General features: G+C 34.9%; 3 pseudogenes; 2 read left to right on the top strand and 1 right to left on the bottom strand.

The window, feature by feature from the left end:
• The first annotated feature begins 1,788 nt into the window (after nucleotides 1-1,788).
• Nucleotides 1,789-3,331, top strand: LOC120118202 (annotated as a pseudogene).
• A 9,161-nt stretch (nucleotides 3,332-12,492) lies between these two features.
• On the top strand, nucleotides 12,493-16,017 carry LOC120118114 (annotated as a pseudogene).
• A 234-nt stretch (nucleotides 16,018-16,251) lies between these two features.
• On the bottom strand, nucleotides 16,252-17,560 carry LOC120118116 (annotated as a pseudogene).
• Between the last annotated feature and the right edge of the window lie 2,935 nt (nucleotides 17,561-20,495).

The raw sequence follows: 20,495 nt of genomic DNA, 5'->3' as shown, positions 1-20,495 counted from the left end.
TTTATGTTCATTTATTGAACAAATAAACACGAATAAAGGTGTATTTGGTTCGTTTATGTTCACGAACAAGCTCATTTATTGACTCGTTTATAAGCTCATTTACCCATTTCCCCTTTTCCTTTTATTTTTTACATTTTAAATACCGGTGAAAGTATGGGCTAAATTGAACACATTATGGACTTTGGAGTTCATACTGTGAAATCTAAAGAGCATAAGGGCTTAGTGGCATAATTTCTCCAATATATTGGCGAGCATATAAACGAACATGTCCGCAAACGTTAAACGAACATATTGACGAACATTAAATAAATTGAATCATAACACTTTCAAAAACAAACAAACAAACATAAATACGGTATTAAAAATTTAAACGAAAATGATTCGAACATGAACAACTTTAAAAATAAACAAATGAACACAAACACAGTCTTGTTCGTTCAAGTTCACTTCATTTACATCCTAGGTATAATTTAGCTTTTCTAATTATTTTTAAAGTAAATTAAGTATAACTGTAATTTTAGGGGAAAATATAAATATTGAAAATTTAGAGATTTATAAAGAATTTTTTGCTTTTTCTATGAATTGTTTAAGATTTTTTTTTTTAAAAAAAAGTAAACAAAATAAAACATTAATGTAAAAAATCATGGCTTTTGCAAGTTGGATTAGTTTAAGAAGAAAAAATAAATAATAAAAAGATGCTTAAAAGATTTGGAATCCATGACACTTGGGGGAGACGAATGCCTTTTAAGATTACAGCATGTGTTGGGAATCAATCTCCCCATTCTTTCCAACTCAACTTCAACAATTATTACTCCTCTAATTACTTTTCTATTTTATTATTTTACTAAATTACTTTTTTTTACTTTACTATTTTATTATTTAATTTTTATGTGCAAAAAATCACATGTTATGAGAATGATTGGTGTATGTGCAAAAGTTACTAATCTAATATAGTAATATTTTATTATTTTGAGATCATGGTTGAAGGTTAAAAGGATTAAGTCTTATTTTTTTAGTATGATTAATTCTTTTTATATTGTATTAGAGTTATGGTTATTATGATATTGTCATGAATCGATATAAGTTTTGAAGGAATTTTGTTACAAATTAGACTTATAAGAGCAAAAACATACAAGAAAAAAAAATATATGTTACTCTTAGTGAAGAGTCTCTATTGGTCCAACGTTACTTCAATGAATTATTTTATTTAAAGGATAATTAACTAATTTATTTACATTTGTTAATGTATATATGAAAGGTTGGATGGTCATATGTATATATGGAAGGTTGGATGTAGCAATGACTTTGTGCCGAATAGAATTATTAGGGTTCCAATCTTTTTCCGCCCTTTATTGAAGAAAGAGTTCGTAATGAGTAAAATGGCCAATTTTGAAGGTTGGGGTAGAAAGAAATTTAAAGAGAAAAAGGAAAGCAAGTAAATTCTCTAGTAGAAATGATTGCAACCTTCTTGAAAGTGACAAATCTTGTTTCCTTCATCTTTAGAAAACACAGTACTAATTAGGTTTTCAGTTTACATTTTCTTCTCAACCAAACACATAATCCATATTGAAGAGAGGTATGGCCTGCATATCCTATACATATAATATATATATTCATGCAAATTACTGTGTGATTGAATAATGACTGTTTGTTTTCTTGTGGGGATTTTTTTTTTTTTTTTTCTGTCCAAATGACTGTGTGTTATTATGTGGGGTGTGGGCTCTTTCTCTCTCTCTCTTTCTCTTCTCTTTCAAAGTAGCTTTTATAACCCAAAGACTGGATTTTTACATTAAGGCTGGAAAGAAAGTTGATATATTTGCAGAAAGCAATAGCTTTTCTTCTCCATGTTCCAGTAAAGGCTGAATTTTTCCACCTCTCTCTCTCCCCCACCAGCTCCACCACCTGTACAGCTCCCATACTTATGTTAGACGACGACGACAACAACGCTTCAATTTCAGTAGCAGCTCTTCCGTCTTCTTCCTCTGATAAGCCTTTGGAAAATGGGGTTGCACACAAACGGAAAAGGAAGCAGCAGGCACACCAGGTTTTGTACTAGTTGATTGTTGTCATCTTTTAAATTAATCATAATTCAATCGATTTATATTTCGTTTGTTCATTGTTGTAGATCCTCATGCGGAGGTGGTTTCTTGTCGCCGAAAACGTTGCTGGAATCCGACAGGTACATTTGTGAGATCTGTAACCAAGGGTTTCAAAGGGACCAGAACCTTCAAATGCACAGAAGAAGACATAAGGTGCCATGGAAGTTGCTGAAAAGGGAATCACAAGAGGTGAAGAAAAGGGTTTTCGTTTGTCCCGAGCCGACATGCTTGCACCATGACCCTTGTCATGCTCTTGGAGATCTGGTCGGCATCAAGAAACATTTCAGAGGAAACACAGCAATCAGAAACAATGGGTTTGCGAGAAATGTTCGAAAGGATACGCTGTTCAGTCCGATTATAAGGCTCATCTCAAGACCTGTGGCACCCGAGGCCATTCTTGTGACTGTGGCCGTGTCTTTTCCAGGTTCATTTTCGTTAACCCTACATGAATATGTAGTTTGGATGATCTAACATAATCTCATGTTGTCTGCGCTCTTGTCGTGTGTCAGGGTGGAGAGTTTCATTGAGCACCAAGATGCTTGCACTGTTCGACGAGTTCAACCCAAGTTACAGGCTTTGCAGCCTGCCTGCTCGTCTCGAACAGCTTCGAGCACCAGTCCTTCGAGCGATGCCAACTTCAGCATCACTCCAAGGACCGAACCTGTTTTCTTGCAGCACCAACAAAAACACAATCTTGAACTTCAACTTCTACCAACAAGGGATTCGGATGAGAACTACGCTACTCATTTGAAGCTATCCATAGGATCAAGCGAAAAGAATGCAGGTAGTAGTGAAACCACATTGGAAGCTACTAGGTTGAAAGAGTTGACGAGTGGACAGCTGAAGTTAGCCATGGCCGAGAAGGCCTACGCCGAAAAGGCTAGACAAGAAGCTAAGAGGCAGATCGACATGGCCGAGCTCGAGTTCGCAAGTGCAAAGAGGATAAGGCAACAAGCAGCAAGCGAACTCGAGAAAGCTCAAGCCTTGAAAGATCAAGCTACAAAGAAGATAAGTGCTACCATCATGCAGATCACTTGCCAAACTTGCAAGCACCAGTTCCAAACATCAACTGCTGTGGTCCCAGACGATGAGACCTCACTTGTTATGAGTTACATGTCTTCAGCCACAACAGAAGGTGAAGGAGAATGAACAAATGATATGATCAAATATTCCATTAGACCTTAAAAAATATATCATTGTTCTTGATCTGCATGTTGAGTTCTTCTCTACTTTGTCAAGTCTAATATTAAATAAACTTCATTTCAAGCAGTTATTGAGTTGATTCCATATATCTTCATTTGTTCAAAAGAAGAAAAAAAAAGACATTGCAATCTACATGAGACTCTGATATGAACAAATTAATCATGCCTTTCGAGATTTCCTCAATCTCTTACTGCAGTGCTATAATACTGCAGGCATGCCATGTGAATGTTTTAAACATGACTGTACTCTTCAGTTTTTAGATTACTGATCCTAGCCACTACCCCAAACTATATATATATTGAATAAACCTAGATTAAGCACAGACTTATATTGTCTGTTAGTTGAAATGAAAATACAAAGAAAGACAGATTCCCAAAATTTGTAAGCCATTCTATAGTCATGTGAATTTTCTAATTATATTTAAATTCGAATGGAATCGAACTTTTTTTTACATTAGTTTAGAGACCAATTTAGCTAGAAAATAGGAAGTAACCATTCAAAAGATGATGAGCCAAAGTTTCACACACCAAAATTGAATGTTAGAAGAGAAAGAGGGAGGTGGAAAGGAATGTCATTTTCATGGCATTTGTGTCCCTTTTAAATGCTTATAAACACCATGTTTTTCAGTGCCACAGTTGAAATGGTATAGACAGGCAGTAGTCCTTCTCAAACATAAACAACACATTCAATTCACATAAAAACACAAACACTTTCTCTCTACCACACATTTTATCAGTTGCAGAAAGCTAGCTGAGTGGTCATCAGCAGCTATGGCAGAGGGACACACACAATCTGCCATTTATTCATTACGTTTTCTGAACCCAAAACTACACTTAACCTTCTTCAACTATAATTCAAAACAACAACAAATGAAGTGAATCACTATATATGTAGCTTGGGTTTTTTTTTGTTTAACAAGTGCAGACAAAAGGGTTACCATTTTCTTTTTATTTTGAAGCTTTGTGGTGTTTTTTTCCTTTTGGAGGTTGAGTTTGGGACCACGGGCAGCTCTTTCCCCACCTTTTAATGCAGTTTCGTTTGCTCTTTTTGGTCCATTTGGATAGCTATTGAATGGTACTTTCTTTATTTTCAGTTGTTTTAGAGTATTATTTTCAACAGCTCATGCACTTAATTGTGTTCTAAAAAAAACACATATTAATAAGAGAAAACTATTATATATAGTCAAGTATAAATAAAATTTAATGACGTACACAATCAATAAAACTAATAATTAATAGAAAAAATTTTAAATAATAAGATTTAGATCTTGGAATGGGCACTTATCCACCCTAATTATAACATAGATCTATACATACTTATAATAATCATAAACCATTCTCATTAGACCTATCAATAGCACTCCTTTGATTCACTTATTAACATTCACCTAATGACAAGAAAGATTATAAAAAAGGTTTAACCCTCCTCTTAGAGGGATTTCCACATTCTGAGACATCTCTCTTGTTCTATCTCTGCAACTCCCGAACATCCAATTCAATTCAATCATTCTCTACTTACATCATTTGAAGATTCATTAATAAAGTATTAAGGGTTTGTAAAGGTAAAATGTTATTTAATAAATGGGCCTATACTTTCGAAAATATAGCAAACATGTTGGCTTTGTTTGGTCCAAAGCACAAGGCTTGGGCCAACTACTTAAGAGCCTTTTAATTTTGCAATTTGGATATATAACATCCTAGAATCGGGTATGTTTAGAACTTACGTAAATCATAAATTTAATTTATGTTCTGCAAATTAATAATTTTTAATAGTCTAAGGTGATTATAATGATATTATTTATTTGAAATCTTTCTTAATCATTGATAAGAACGCACACAGACCCTGTAGATATAACTACTCGAACCCCATGACCTCAAGGGAGAATAACACTCCTTCTATCCACTAAGACCACTATCGATAGGTTATTTATATGTTATCTAGGCCTATATGCAAAACAAATTTTGTTAACAACTTCCTTCTTGTGTCGATTAGATTCAAAATGAATTATAAAAAGACCTATTTAAAGAAGAATATTAAAGTCATTTACCTTTACTGATCCGATGGACTGGGTATTCTTAAAAAATAATTGACTGCAATTAAAGCAAAATGAAATATTTTATTTGAAAGAAGAGTGGGGGTATGGCATGTGGAAATGGCATCATCAACTTCATCCCCCACCTTTGTTGTAAAGCTCTTTCAGAATACTACCATTTTACTTCCAATGGTGACTCACTCAGTGCTCTCTTCCTTTTACACTCATGAAGAATCGAGTATTTTAATTATTACCTCCCACACCTTTTCTTTCTTGGGTCAACTTAATTTTGTGAGCACAAATAAAGTTCCATGCATCGGGATCTCAATTTTAAGCTTATTATTGAAAATTTTATGTAAATGCCATTTGTTTTTTATTTAAAAAATTTAAAACACTTGATCGAGTTTAATTCAATTGATGTTTTTTTTGGATAAGTAAGAGATTTATTCATCCAAAAGAAAGCAGACTAGCTGCTACAAAACATATATCCCCTAGACAATGAAATCAATCCCCAAACTATACACAATTGTCTATTTACAACATTAATATATTCATATGACTTCTATATAATTTAATTCTCACATCATCTTTAATTCTAAGAACAATAGTATCAGTTGAACGAACCAAACCTCTGAAGTGCCTGTGATTACGTTCCTTCCAAGTGTAATAAACAAATACGATCCAGGCCAACTTTAGGATACGTACCAAAAGAGATTTACCTTTAAGATTCAGCAACATCCATTGGAGATTATCACTCCAGCATTGAGGTTCCTGGTTAAGTCCACAGGAGTGTAGAACAGCACCCCATACTTCCCTTGCATAAGCACAATCAGAGAAAAGATGATTTAAAGACTCTAAACCAGAACTACACAATCCACACACATTGTCTATAGCCATTCCAAATCTTGCAAGTCTGTCTTTCGTAGGTAATCTGTCCAAAATTGCCATCTATGAGATCAGTGAGAATTTTGGAATATGACCAGGAAACCAAACAAGGTGATGCCAGCTGACTTTCTCCATCCTACTACGAGTATTATCCCATATCCAATTAACTTTTATTTGAGTCTAGTTGCTGTTAGAGCATAACAGCCTCCTAGCCTCATTTCTCAGTTTAAACAATTTTGCCAAAATTCAACTGAAATGGGCCTTACACTCAAAGTTACAAAAATCATTTGATCTGAAACAATAAGCATTTACCCAAGCAATCCAGAGTAAGCCTTCTCCTGCCATAATTTTCTTAATAAGCAGTAAGCAACAAGCTTTACTCCAGTCTATCAAGTTCCTTAACCCCAAGCCTCCCTCAGATTTCAAAGAGCAAATCTGGCTCCAGCTTACCCGAGCTCCTCTAGCTGGTTTGTCACTTTCTTTGCAAAAAAAATCTCATGCATAATCTCTTAATATCCCTAATAACCCCTTTAGGTAGAATGAGCTGTCTGCTCCAGTAACTGAATATACTGAACATAACAGATTTTATAAGTTGCAGTCTGCCTCCAAAACTTAACTTCTTGTTGGACTATTGGCTGAGCTTCCCTTTGATTTTTGTCACCAAAGCAGAACAACCCTTCCCTGTAAGCTTCCTGTTTACCAAAGGTACCCAAAGTACCTGACAGGGAGTTTCCTCACTATGAATCTTGTACCAGTCTGGATGTGCTCAAGAACAGGTTCAGTCAAGCCACAAGCATATAACTCGGTTTTCAGGGCATTAAGTCTAAGCCTCGAAAGCTCATAGAAAGCCTCTAGTGTGCTCAAGACTCCCATCACAGCATCAAAAGATCCATGGCAGAATACCAACAAGTCATCATCAAAGCAAAGGTGGGTAAGGCAAATCCTCTTGCACTTAGGATGATATTTGAAGACTCCTCTTTTGGCAGCAACATCCAATAAAGAAGATAGAACATCCATAACCAAAATAAAGAGGTAAGGGGATAATGGATCCTCTGCCTAACCCCTCTAGCACCCTTAAAGTACCCCATCAAACTTCTATTCAAAAAGACTGAGTACTTAGGGGTAGTTACACAAGCCTTTATCCAACCACAAAAATTTTCAAGAAGGCTCATAGCTTCAAGCACAACCATCAAGAAGTCCCAGTTTACAGAATCAAAGGCTTTTTGCAAATCAATCTTAATGGCACATCTAGGTGAAATACTCTTTCTAGAATAACCTTTAATTATCTCCTGGGCTAGCAATGCATTGTCTACAATATTCCTGCCCTTTACAAAAGCAGTCTGACTGGTAGAGATCATACCAGAAAATATATGAGACAGTCTAGTAGTGATAATCCTAGTAATGGTTTTGTAAACCACATAGCAACAGAAAATTGGTCTAAAGTCCTTTTTCATACAAGCTTTCAATGACTTAGAAGACAATGGTAGTGGCATTAAAAGCTGACAGTAGGGAGAAAGAATGGAAGAAATACCTTACTGCAGTTAGGAAATCACTACCAACCACATCCCAAGCAATTCAATTGATGTTATTGTTGATAAATAATCAAGAAAAAATAAAATTAAATATATTTAAGTGTTCAATATGTTTTAATTTATGGATGAAAATGATCTAAATAGTATAAGTATCATGTTTAATTATCTAAAAATTAATAGTAATAATATGGATTGAATTAATATTCTATTGATAGTTTAAGAGTAGTTTTGTTGTACGACATCTAATTAAGATGGTTTTCAACTCAAAATGTTATAATTTTTCAATATAAAAAGTTATATAAATATGTAACATCTATGATTATAATCGAAAAATTATATTCCAGGGATTTAAGAGCTTACAATAAAAAATATTATACAAATTTATAATTTTTATTGTAATCTAAATATTATAAAAAATATTTTTAATTTTAACGTAAAATATTACATAAAATATTTTATTATAGTTGACGATTTACCTCGTTATTTAACTTAATATTAGCAAATTATAATTTAAAATTTTTGATAATTTGAAGGATATAGTAAAAGTCATGAATAGTAGTCCAACAAGAATTAGCACGCCAAGGGAGTCATCCTTCATCATTTGAAAAGACCCATGATGCTCTCTCGAATTTCTTCGATAAAGATTCACGGAAAAAACAAAGATAAATATTTAGAATTTAATATTATATATATATATATACACACGTCATATTTTAATATTTAAACGTCATAAGTTAAATGATATACATAAAAACTAAAACTCAAATAATACTGCATAAAGTAAAAATATTTATGATTTTTTTTAAATAATTATAAGTTAAAAATAACTTTTTTATTAATTGAAAAATAACAATTAAACAATTGGTAATCATTAGCTCCATTTGGTGGGTCATTTTGGATTCTCGATAAAAATCATATGAGTGAGAAGCTGTTTATTTATTTATTTATTTTACTTTATGGTCCCTCTGGCGTGCATTTGACGACAATTTGGTCTTCACTTCCTTTCCATTTCTAACCCCCATCTTTTGCATAAAAAGTAACACCCATACATAAACACACACATCCAAATTTCAACTTGAAAAAAAATAGGTTTAAATCTGATTATATATGAGTTTAATTTGAATTAATAATTTAACTCGAGTTGAAATAATTATTAAGTCAATTCTTTAATTTAGTGTTTATAAGTATAAGTATTAGTTATAACCGAACCTATTGAGTGTCTTAGTGGTTAATGGAGTGTTGTTCTCTCTTCAGGTATTAGATTCGAGTAACTATTTGTAGGATGTGTGTGCATTGTTAATGACAAAAAAAAATCTTTAACATATACTAAATTGTAATCGCATCATACTATTTTAAAAAGAAAATATTGATTATAACATATTTGAGTTTATTCATCATAATTGGTTTAATTGAATAAGGTATTAAGTTCGTTAAATAATATTTACGATGTTATGAATAATTATTAAAATTCTATATATTAAGTAAGGATAAGTATGAGTCTGATCGGATTGAGTTTTTTACCGATCTAAAATCGACTTGAATATTCTATTATTCCACTCGTCGCCTGACCTGATCTGGGTTTAGGAAGATTCTACTCCACTTGAAATCTACCTGACTTAAACCATAATTTTCAACAACAACAAAAAAAAAACACTTAACCATACAGGGTCATGTCGGGTCAAACCCAATCGAATACGAGTTTCATGCACATCCCTAGTATTAAATATGAATTTGATATACTTTTACCATTAGGTCTTTAATATCCATTAAGATTAGAATCTTATATAATATCTATTTCTTATTTTTATAAATACAAAGTTTAAAGAAACCATTATATAAATTCATACAGGTAAAATAATACATAGTTTTCTTATTATTCCCGTATTTCTTTTTCTTGTTTCTATCATTACTTTATGTCATAACATATTGTTTGAACTTTGAATATTGACGTTGTAAATAAATAAGTCTAGTTTGAGAAATGTCATCTTTATAATAAATTTTTATGTTATCTAAATTAAAATTAATTAATTAATGAATTTAATACCGAGGATTATACTAAAAAATAGATGCTGTGGTTATCACTCTCTTATGTTATAAAAGGTTTTTTTTAGTATACTGTTTATATAAAGAAAAATCTAATAGCTCATAATATTATAAAATTATTTACATTTTAAACCTAATAAATGAGCTCTCAATTAATTAAATTAATCTATCACTTGAAATAAATTTTAAAGAAAGGAATTGTTTATAACTTGAAGCAAAGAGATTATATATGCGTAGGAATTTATTGAAGTAATCAAAATTGTTGGTATGCAATATAAAATTAATAGTAGTCGTGAGAGTTAGCAGTTAATTGTGGGATTAATTTAATAGGATAAAAATCATTTTTATGTATGGATATTCATCATAATTTTAGATCTAACATAAAAAAAGTAAAAAAAGTTTTTTCTTTTAATTTTATCTAATTAGTAAATCGTTCATCTATTTTCTTTGTCTTTGGTTAATTAGCGAGGACACCAACTTTAATGTTGGTTGTCGACCGTCAATATTCTTTATTGTCATTTTTTTTTCAATAAGTCTACCTGTATGAAACATTTTCTTCTGTTTTATGGCATACTTTCTTCTACCGTTTGACACGTTTTTCGACAGTTTGACCATTGTTTTTATTTATCTTTTTTCTAAGGGTTGATTAGACATCGCAATGACTGATAAGATGACACTTATATGTTATATTGATGATCTTCCATGCTTTGGACCATCGGACTAGATTTGGATACCCGTTATGCGTACGTGGATAGCTTTTCACATCGCTCGAGTCTGATTTGCGATTTGTCGGTTGTCTTTCAGTGGCTTGATCCCCTTTTGGCATTCGTTTGTCGATGCGATCAAATCTGTTTGTGTCTATCTTTGTTCAAGTTTTCTTGGTTAGATTTCAATATTTCCTTGAATGATCCTTGTGTGATCTTAAGTTGCTAGTTTTGTTTCAATGGTTATACGAAATTGTTCTAATTATGTGCTTAATTTACGATTATAATAGTAAATCTTTATTGTAATTTAGAATATTTTCTATTTTGAATAAAATTAGTGATTTCTTTAAAAATATTAATAGGATAAAAAGATATAATTTTGAATGCCAGCCTAGGTTAATCCATGCGTCTCCAATTAATTAGCAAAACTTATCATTGATTCAAAGCATTATTAACTTTTTATTAGTATGAGATTATAGTGAGATAATATATGTTAAAACGTTTCTTAATATATTAATAGCGTAAATACAAAATACATACGTAAATGTACAAGTCTAAATCCTCTAATTTAAGCGTACTTTTAAACTTATCGAGACCATAGTTTTCTACATTAAGAAAGAAAGGAGCAATTGCAAATGGGGGCATCATCACTTCTCATGCCTAATATTCTTCCACCCATTAACCACGAGCTAATTGATTCTTGTTTATAGTGTGGGCCTTCATTCTTATTCTCTCTCGCTACATATATTTCTTTAAAAATAAAATAAAATTCAAGGGTTAATAAAACATTTTATAATGTGTTTGGTCCACCCAAGTGGACCGTAATCATATATGTTCATATTCCTTCACATTTTATGTTATCTAGGGGGGGGGGCTAATCAACCATGCTTTTCCTTAATTAACTTTTAACAAAATATCTAAATGTGTTCGACGTTTAATGTTCTTTTGCACCTTTACGTTCTAATTTTCATTCATTAATAAGTAGTGTGTGTATATATGTTCACATCTTTTGTATAACAAAAGGAAGAGATGGAGTCGAATTAAATGAGGGAGGAGTTTAATTATCTAATTTTGAAATGGTATAATGCCAAAATTAGTCCCCAATATTTGTTAACAAACGATTAACACATCAAAATAAGAGTCTTTTTACCTAAAATAAAGCGTTGAGGTCAAACTGCTCTAAAAAAAAGAATAAAGGTTAATGTAACTATTTAGTCAAACTTTAGGAGTATTTTTATCCTATAATAAAATATTAAGATCAAAATACTGAAAAAAGAAAATGGATCAAAATGAACAATTTGGTAAACGTTGGGGCTAAATTTGGCATTATATATTTTAAAATAAATAAATATTTATTAAATATTTTATTTAAAATTTAATAAATATAATATATTAATTTGATAAATAATTAAATTAACATAAATAAACGTTTAATATCCTCTATAAATAAAAAAAGGTCAGGAAAATATAAATATAATGACATAAAAATGAAATTGAAATCATATTTAGAAATCAATTGTTGCCCAGAAAGTTGGGGGGGGGGAAATGACATGAAATCGAAATCGTTGGAATGAGGAATGAGAAAGAAACAAAAATGGAGCAGAGACGATCACTTACAATGGAACTGAATCTTCTTCATCTTGATCATATATGAAACAAAAATACATTCTCTCACGCCTCTCTGACAAACAAACAGACAGCGACTACTCTTGCATTAATGATCATCAAACCATATACGTACTCCAAATTTAGCATTTTTTTTTCTCTGTAATAAAAATAAGCCGATCTTATGACAGATCTTGTCTGTGGGGTCCTTTTCCTTTGACCATTTGTCAGATCAATGCTTTGGTTTGTCCTAGTACTTCCCCTAAACCATCAAAGTATGAAGTATGAACGTATAGATCAATGAAAAGAATCTGTATTATAGATGTATTGATTCGAGTTGAAAATTATTTATTAGAAAAGCAACATCTTTCTCTAAAGCTTCTCTTCTACTTTGCATCCGCAACAATTGCTCATCATATTCACCACTCCCACTATCCTTTTCATCTTTCTCTCAATTGTGTTTTTCATCAATGGAGACCAAACCGGTTAAACTTTCCTATCATCTCCCACTGATACTTATCTTTACAGTCTACATTTCAGTTTCCGCGGTGGTGGTTCCGTCGATTAAAACCGATGCAGCGGCCCTTCTCGCCTTCAAAAAGATGATCGATATCGACCCGACCGGAGTTTTATCGGGTTGGAAGACCGAAACGAGTCCATGCGTCTGGTATGGAGTTAAATGTTCATTAGGAAGAGTGGTTCAGCTTGAACTTAACCAGTGCAGCCTCTATGGGACTATCTTCTTCAATCCTTTGGCTTCTTTAAACATGTTGTCTGCTTTGGTTTTGTCTGGGAATATGTTCACTGTAAATTCAACCACTTTGATGTTCCTCCCATACGGACTGAAGCGTCTCGAGTTGTCCGACACCGGCCTCGTTGGTCCGTTCCCTGATACCTTATTCTCCAAGCTACCGAATCTCGAATATGTCGATTTGTCCCATAGTAATTTAACAGGCTCTTTGCATGATGATCTTTTGTTACCAAACCCTGATAAGTTGCAGGTTCTTGATCTTTCATTCAACAACATAACAGGGTCCATTTCAGGGCTGAAATTGGAGAACTCATGCAATTCATTGTTGGTCCTTGATTTGTCCGGTAACCATATCATCGATTCGATCCCTGATCGTCTCTCGAATTGCACGAAGCTCACCGCATTGAATCTTTCGTCGAATTCCCTCACCGAGGAGATCCCGAGCTCTTTCGGAGAGCTTAAAAGGTTACAAAGGCTCGACCTTTCTTCTAACCATCTCACCGGTTGGATACCTTCAGAGTTGGGGAATGCATGTGACTCACTTTTGGAACTCAGGCTTTCTTACAACAACTTGTCAGGTCCTGTTCCTGGTTCATTGTCTTCATGTTCTTACCTGCTGCTTCTTGATTTGTCTAATAACAACATAACGGGTCCTTTCCCGGATTCTATCCTCCAGAATCTTAGTGCATTAGAGGCCTTGTTGTTGAGTAATAACATAATCTTCGGTCCGTTTCCGTCTTCGATTTCATATTGCAAGAGCTTGAGGATTGTGGATTTGAGTTCGAATAAATTCTTTGGGACCATTCCACCTGATATATGCCCCGGAGCTGCAGCACTTGAAGAGCTGAAGATCCCGGACAATCTTATAAAAGGACAGATCCCAAGTCAACTGTCACAATGTCCCCATTTGAAGACAGTTGATTTCAGTTTAAACTATCTCAACGGATCGATCCCGGCCGAGCTGGGGGTGCTTGAGAATCTTGAACAGCTGATAGCGTGGTTTAATGAGTTGGAGGGACAAATCCCGAAAGAATTGGGAAAATGCAGTAAATTGAAAGATCTCATCCTTAACAACAATCGACTCAGTGGTGAGATTCCTGTTGAGTTATTCAACTGCAGCAATCTCGAATGGATATCTCTCACGAGCAACAAACTCACCGGCTCGATCCCTCGAGAATTCGGCATGTTGTCAAGGTTAGCTGTTCTTCAGCTGGCAAACAACAGCTTGAGTGGTGAAATACCAGGAGAGCTAGGAAACTGCACTAGCTTGGTTTGGTTAGATATAAACAGCAACCAGCTCACAGGAGAAATCCCACCGAGACTCGGCCGGCAGCTCGGTGCTAAATCCTTGAGTGGAATTCTTTCAGGTAACACTCTAGTGTTCGTAAGGAACGTTGGGAATTCGTGTAAAGGTGTTGGAGGGCTGTTGGAGTTTGCTGGTATTAGACCTGAAAGGCTATTGCAGATACCAAACTTGAAAAGCTGTGATTTTACAAGGATGTATTCCGGGGCAGTCTTGAGTCTTTTCACACAATACCAGACGTTGGAGTATTTGGATCTCTCGTACAACAAGCTTCGAGGGAAGATCCCCGATGAAATCGGTGAAATGGTGGCGTTGCAGGTTCTTGAATTAGCACATAATCAGCTATCCGGAGAGATTCCCTCTTCGCTTGGCCAGCTGAGGAATTTAGGTGTGTTTGATGCATCACATAACAGGTTGCAGGGCCAAATCCCAGAGTCATTCTCCAACTTATCTTTTCTGGTGCAGATCGACTTGTCGTATAACGAATTAACCGGTCCGATTCCGCAAAGGGGTCAGCTGAGTACACTTCCAGCAACTCAGTATGCTAATAATCCAGGACTTTGTGGAGTTCCGTTGCCTGAATGTCGAAATGGAAACAATCAAGCTTCTACAAGCTCAGATTTAGATGGCAAAAGAAGTAGGAAGGCTGCTGCTGTTTCATGGGCTAATAGCATTGTCCTTGGATACTTATCTCCATTGCATCTATATGCATTTTGATCGTATGGGCAATCGCGATGCGTGCGAGGCGGAGGGGAGTCGAGGAAGTCAAGATGCTTAATAGATTGCAAGCAGTTCATGCAGCTACGACATGGAAGATCGAGAAAGAGAAAGAACCACTGAGCATCAATGTCGCCACATTTCAGAGACAGTTAAGGAAGCTAAAATTTTCCACACTCATTGAGGCTACAAATGGTTTCTCAGCAGCAAGTCTCATCGGTAGCGGTGGGTTCGGAGAAGTGTTCAAGGCCACTTTGAAGGACGGTTCGAGTGTCGCAATCAAGAAACTCATTAGGTTGAGCTGCCAAGGCGATCGAGAATTCATGGCTGAAATGGAAACATTAGGGAAGATAAAGCATAAGAATCTCGTGCCATTGTTGGGATACTGCATGATAGGAGAGGAAAGGCTGCTTGTGTATGAGTTCATGGAGTATGGTAGTCTCGAAGAAATGCTCCACGGAAGAGCAAAGGCGAGAGATCGACGAATACTAACATGGGAGGAAAGGAAAAAGATTGCTCGGGGTGCGGCTAAAGGACTCTGTTTCCTCCACCACAATTGCATCCCTCATATTATTCATAGAGATATGAAGTCAAGCAATGTGTTATTAGACCATGAAATGGAAGCCAGGGTCTCAGATTTCGGAATGGCAAGGCTCATAAGTGCCCTTGACACTCACTTAAGTGTGAGCACACTTGCAGGCACACCCGGTTATGTCCCACCAGAATACTATCAAAGTTTCCGATGCACAGCAAAGGGAGACGTCTATTCGATCGGAGTCGTCCTACTGGAACTCTTGACCGGAAAGCGCCCGACCGATAAAGAGGACTTCGGGGACACCAACTTGGTGGGCTGGGTAAAAATGAAGGTGAGGGAACAAAAGCACATGGAAGTGATAGACCCTGAAATACTGTTGGCGACCAAAGGAACCGATGAAGCCGAAGCAGAAGAAGTTAAAGAGATGATGAGGTACTTGGAGATAACATTGCAATGCGTCGACGACTTCCCTTCGAAAAGGCCTAACATGTTACAGGTGGTGGCATTGCTAAGAGAGCTGACGCCTGGATCAGCCAATGGAAGCAGCAACAGTGCTTGAACAATAAGGTATTGTTTTATTTGATCATTATGGTTAATGTAAAAAGAAAAAGTTTGTAATATTTATAAGAGCTTATTGTTTTTGCTTATGCAAACTATAAGAGCTTATAGCCTAGATGGAAACAACTCTAGCGTCAATTCATGTTGCAGAAGAACATCCATCTGTTCATATCAACAGGTTTCATTTCACTTATTATTTCGAAAATGTTTCAAATCAAAGAACTCGTACAACAGTTTGGTTTCGGATTAGACATATATATGTGTGTATACATATATTATATGATGAACTTCAAATCTCTCCATCCCAGAACTCTTGAACAGACCTGTAAGGACCATAATCTGACAGAAAATGTTCAGCTGCATATCCTTTGCATTGTGGAAATTGGCTAATTTTATGCAAATCATCATCACTGAGCTCCCAATCAAAGATATCAAGGTTCTGTTTCATCCTTTCCTTGTTGAAGCTCTTCACAATTACACATACTCCTTGTTCATATACCCATCTCAAGCAAACCTGTTCAGTTTCATTACAAAACCAGTCCCCTATCAAACTAAGCTTCCAAAACTATTACATGTAATGGAAAAGAAAAACAATACCTGAGCAGGTGATTTCCTTTTGGCTTGTGCAATATCTTTGAGTATCTCTGATTCAATCACACGATCGCTTCCCCATGCGGTCCCTTTTCCCCCAAAGGAGAGTAAGCCTGCACAAGTATGCCTTTCTCCTTGCAAAAGTCTCTCAGTTTCTTTTGTTGCCACACAGGGTTCATCTCCACCTTTCACCCCATACATCAATTCGTACATAATCCACCATTGATGAATTGAAAAACATTAAGTAGAAATTGAAGTGATCCTTACTTGGTTCACTGAAGGTACGATTTTGGCAGTGGAAAGGATGATCTGGAGCTTCTTGCATGATAAATTGCTTGCTCCTATAGATTTGGTTAGGCCAAGATTTTGACACTCCTCCATTGCTTCCCATACAGAGTTTAGATCCAGAGGAACAATGTCCTCCTCCTTGAAAGGAAATTCATATTTACCTGGCTTCAAGCTCAGTGGCCAGTGAAAAATATACAGATCAAGATACTCCAGCTTCAGATTCCTATTCAAAATCAACAAACAATTAACAAACCAATAACAAAACATAGTGAAAACATCAATGGAACAAATGGTTATGAATACTTGAGCGTTTGCCGGAAGCAGGGACGACACGGTCACAGTGAGCATCGCTGCACCAGAATTTGGAAGTGATGAAGAGTTCATCTCGGGATTTGATTAACCCCGGACGAAGAGCATCAGCTACAGCTTCACCCAGAGGCTGCTCGGTTTGGTAAATTGCAGCCGTGTCGAAATGGCGGTGACCGAGTCGGATAGCTTCGATGATCGTGTGTTTCAGGGTGTCGTTGGAAGCACCGAAAGGGAATTCAGCTGTGCCGAAGCCTAATAGGGGAATACGTTGATCGCCAGTTGAACCGAGAGGGAAACTTGGGATGCTTAGCTCTGGCCTTGTTTCCTTCTCCTTGAACTCCATTTTGGTTCCAACTTCCACGTCTATGAACAACTATGGTGTATGTAATACACATAAACATATATATATATATATATATATATATATATATATATATTAGAAGTTTCAATGAACATCCATGGCTGTTCACCTCATTTGCTTCATCTTTTACCTTTCCAAGCATCTACAGTTATTGTGATTTTATTTACTAATTTATTTGTTCGCATTTAGAAAATATATTTAAAAATAAATCATTGCCAAGTGGGTTTCACGTCTTACATGCTACAGTTATTATTATTATTGGGTAAAATACATCATTCCTCACTTAACTATATTGTCTCTCATATTTTACTCACCATACTTTCAATTTTTCTAATTTAGTCACCAGACTTTCGAATTGCTCTTGTTTTGATCACTTTAAATTTTATTATTATTTATGTATGACGTGACTTATTATTATTATTATTATTATTATTATTATTATTATTATTATTATATTATTATTATTAATATAAAATAACTGAAAATATAGAATAAAAATAGAAGATGGTCAAACGCCACCTTTGGTCGTTGTCGACCGTCGTAGATGGCGGTTGTTCACAAATTTCATGGATCGGTTAGTCTCAACCCTGAGTCTAAAATTGGTGGTTGTTTCACCAGAAAATATCCCAAAACCCATGGATCTCGATTGAAACGTTTCGACTTCCTACTTTCGATCTCCAATTCGTGGACTTCAAAGCAAGTTCCGGCAAAATGGAGGGCAAATTTGGACTCAGGGTATCGAGATGAAGCGACCCATGAAATTTGAGACCGAACGACCACCATCTACGACAGTCGACGGTGGTCAACAGTTGAGTCCAACTGCCTTATGTTTTTATTTTATATTTTCTATTATTTATATTAAATAATAATAATAAATTCCACATCATATGAAAATAATAATAAAATAATTTAGAGTGATCAAAACATGAACAATTCGAAAGTTTAATGAGTACTTTATTATTATTATGGTTTAAATATGTTATATTGTTCATGCATGTATCGTTTGGATTAGAATTGAAATTTTAAAACTCAAAATAAATAGGGACTAAATTGACTAAATTATAATATGAAGACTAAACATATAATTTACACATAATATAGAGACTAATTACAAGATTTGACCTAATACGCATAGAGACTAAACATATAATTTACGCATAAAACATGTCAAGCTTGTTAAACTGAGATTCGATTTGATTTCGTTGATTGGCTTATAAAATTTTAAAATGCTTTTGAGATTCTTTCGAGATATGTTGTTGTTGTTGAGATTCAACTTTTTAATATTTTAATTCATGTAAGTGTTTGACTTAATCGATTAATAACATTATAATTTTATAAATTATATTTCATTTCGTGTTCTAGTACAAATATAGTTTAGTAGACGATAGTTTTATGCAGTGGTATTAGATCGATTAATTCGGTTACTAGTCGAATTAATTTAATTAAAATTGAATTAATTGTTTTTGCCCATTAATTAAATTGTTTTTTAATTATTAATCAAATCATGCCACACCCATTGCTTAAATTAATTATTTAAATTAACTTGTTTTGAGATCAAATTGCATAGTTTGGAGAAACCCCGGGTCGATCTGTAAACGTTTAGCTAGTCCAGCGCCGAAATTATCCATTTATTTTTTACCACAAATGATAAAATCAAAAGAAATGTAAAATGTGGGGTTTAATCTACAACCTATAATATTGAGGAATTCTATCCCCAACGATCTAAGTTAGGCTCCTATTTATGATTAAAATAATTAAAATATCTCTTAAACCTATTATGTCATATTTAAAATTTCCAAATCAATTTTCCTCGTTGTAGAACCCAAGCCAAATACATTAAAACCTTAAACCTTATCTTCACTCGTTGCCGTTTATTCAGCGATCGTTTGTGGTGTGCACCGTCATCACCAGTGTGATACTGTCAACCCGTGAATAAACACATTCATTACCTTGTCATGAAGCATCGTTGTTCACCGTAGAGAGCCCTGCAAAGTCTCATCGAAAACCCCAAACGATCGTCGCTAATTTTTGACGATTTCGACCGATCCCGACGTCCGTTCATCATACCGCTAATACCATCGTCTTCCTTGTCATGTTCAGAGCAAAACCTAACTTTTTCTCCGTCATGTTTTTCTCTGTCCGTCATGCGTAAGTTTTTCGACCACTTTTTCCTCGTATTTCGTTATAATTTTGGCTTGTTTTTAGATTTAATATGAGTTGTTGCATGTGAGTAATTGCATCTGGAATGATTGGGGCGCCTCAATCGTTGTTTTGGACACTGCCACAATCTGCCCTTGCGCGTGGGCCTCTTGATTGGAATTTGAACGATCTAGAACCGGTTCGGTCAGATCGAATCGGGTCAAACCGGTATGGACTGAGTTAACTTGAACCGAGTCAACACGAATTGAATCAAATCGAACTGAACTGTTGACTTTGACATTGACCTACTAACTTTGGCCTTGACTTTGACTTTGAGCAAAAGTTGAATTTTTTCAAAAAATCATATTTTAAGTTTTTCGATGTTCTAAGTCTGATTTTCGGTCCATTTTGTCAAATTCTGGTACAAAAGTCTTTGACTGCTGATTAGATAATCTGAAAAGGATATGAGACTATCATTGTTTGTATTTTGAATACTAGAGGCTCTTTGTCCGAGATTGAAGAGATTCATACAGTTAACGAGTTTTTTGATGTCTTTCCTGAGGAGTTGCCAGGGTTACCTCCGGACAGAGAAGTAGAGTTCAAGATTGAGACCTATCCAGGTTATACACTTGTTTCTATGTCACTATATTGTATGGCTTCGAAGGAACTTAAGGAGTTGAAGGTCCAATTGTAGGAATTACTTGATCGAGGTTTTTACGGGCATAGTACCTCACCCTTGGGAGTTTTGGTCATATTTTTTAAAAAGAATGATGCGCCTAGGGTAAGATGTTATGGACCTGAGGCACCCCTTAAATGGGCTCATATGCTACGATTAGGGTA

This window comes from Hibiscus syriacus, unplaced genomic scaffold (assembly GCF_006381635.1).
Source record: "Hibiscus syriacus cultivar Baekdansim isolate YM2019G1 unplaced genomic scaffold, ASM638163v2 tig00110327_pilon, whole genome shotgun sequence".
NCBI lineage: Eukaryota > Viridiplantae > Streptophyta > Magnoliopsida > Malvales > Malvaceae > Hibiscus > Hibiscus syriacus.
The sequence above is the reverse complement of the archived record's forward strand: the minus strand, read 5'-3'. Positions and strand labels throughout refer to the sequence as shown.